Genomic DNA, 2,461 nt, shown 5'->3' on the forward strand with positions numbered 1-2,461 from the left:
ATGCCCAAAACTGAATGCACGATATTGCCCACACGTTCCAATGATATGCCTACAGCATTAGCTACCTCTCTCAATTTCACTTTGGGATCATTCAACATCATAACATGGATTTTTTTGACATTTTCTGGTGTAGTGACCAATTTTGGGCGTCCAGATCGTTCAGCATCAACTGTGCTCGTACGGCCACAACGAACTCGGTAAACCACTTATTAATCATTCCAATCGACGGTGCAGAGTCTGGGTAATACTTATCCAGCTTGGTCTTGGTCTCGGATATCGTTTTCTTGCGAAGATAGTAGTGTTTGATCAAAACTCGAAACTCAGATTTTTCCATATTAAAAAAAACTCGGAGGTTAGTCGCTTCTCAATGCTGTAACTTGTAAATGCGTAAACATAAATGGCTGAAGTTTTGACAGGCGTCATTTGAAGGATCAAGCTCGACGAAAGTGGTTCACATTAGTGAATACTAATGCCATCTCGTAGAATTTTCAGGTACTTATCAGACTGCCTAGTATACTGAATAAAATTATACTCCTTGAAGCGAAGAATATTTTGTACATTTTAAAATAAATATGATTATTACGTTATAAATTGAAGTATGATCATTTTATGAACAACAATTTTTGTTTGCCTCTGCATATATTCAAAGTCCATTTTTTAAAAAGACACGTACTTTTATCCATGGCGACTATGGAAATAGTTGAATAATACAACTTGTATTAATTTTTCTTTTAATGTTTTGAGCAGAAAGTGCTCTACACGTTTCCATCTTCAAAAGTGTAGAAAGTAAACTCAACGTATTTATCCATTAGTAATATAAATTTCACAGTATCTTTTTCTTTGAATGTCGTATATTTACCTATCAATTTTCATAGTGCATATTTGCAAAAAATAAAAAAATAAAATAAAATTTGATTTTTGTTAACATTACTCAATGAAATAAAATAAGCTATTGACTGTCAATAAATAATTGATTACTTTTATTAACAAAGCTGATAATAAAAATGTATGTATTTTTTTATTGTGAATGTTCGCTAATCAGCATGAAAAATAACAGTCAACTAGAAAATGTTCAAAGAACATCATTTTTGACGCGTATCATTAAAAATATAGGTTTAAATATACAAGCTTATGATAAAATAAATTTTATAAATTGCTTATGCCTTTCAAAGTACATAATGAATTCTTATTGAAATAATTTAAAGCACACATTACAGTTAGTATGCTATTAAAAGTTAAAAATTGTTTCAGGTCTACTTTACAATGGAAGTCGATTCCGAAACTCAACCTGTTTGCAGTATTTGTTAAAATAGTACCGTTAAAAAGAAAGGAATAGAAACTTTTATTACAAAAAGTAAAGTGAGACAAGATGAAAAATGGAAATTATGGATTAAAAAAGAATGTATTATTGTTCACGAGGTTCGCGAAGGAGATATTTTGCATTGCATTCTAAGCCACCCAAGAAAAGGCAGTCAACATTAGATTTTGATGAAGGTAAATCATCATCACCCATTGTTCGTTCTACTGAATCATCACCATTATTTTATTCTATTGATTTTTCATCATCATCTGTCAATATTACTAAAATATCTTCATTAGATGAAGCCCGATTACAGCTTGAACCAATATCACCGACTTCTGATTTGAATAATCTCTTTGATTTTTCTACTTTATGTTTTCTTTGCGGCAAAAAAATTTAAATCAAAAGAAAAAACTTTTCGTAAGTTGCAGCGTAAATACTTATATGATAGATTTGTAGATAAAGCAGTTCGAAAAGGTGATGAAATAGTCGTTTAATTTTACATCGTCTTCAAAGTAGACAGTTTGATGATGAACAATTTTCTGATCATACATGCTGCTATGCAGCGTTCTTTTCACAGACTTCACAATCATCTGATAACTCGAGCAAGGAAAGAAATGTTATACTTGAACAAGTTTATTCTTTGATTGAATCAAGCAAAGGTTTGCTAGTTGATTTGGATTCTTTGCGTAAAATAGTGAAAGATGATGTTATGAGTAACCGATTATTGTTTAAAAATTTTAATTAAAAATATGGTGATGACATAACTATTATACAGAATATTAGCAAACCTCCCATTATTTATTATAAAATGTATGACATTGTAAAAATTTTATAATGATTGGATATTTGGAGCAGGCTCTTTGAACGACCTAGCAAAAAAAAAGATATTATTCGTGGGTTCACAAATTCTTCGTGACGAGGTATTAAAGTTTGAGTATGATAATAAATCATGTGCACCTTCTAGTAAATTTCTGAACAATGTTGCTTCAAATATTCCACCTTGTTTGAAATATTTCCTTTCTCACTTATTAAACAGCAAAAAAGACTTGAAAAAATGTGAAAATGAAGAAAATAATAATATCAAGCGCAATAGTATTGCACATTCTATTGTTGCCTTCCTTCGCCCTACACTTTTTATTTCTAATTTACAATTAGCGT

Source organism: Belonocnema kinseyi, chromosome 5, assembly GCF_010883055.1.
Source record: "Belonocnema kinseyi isolate 2016_QV_RU_SX_M_011 chromosome 5, B_treatae_v1, whole genome shotgun sequence".
Taxonomy (NCBI): domain Eukaryota; kingdom Metazoa; phylum Arthropoda; class Insecta; order Hymenoptera; family Cynipidae; genus Belonocnema; species Belonocnema kinseyi.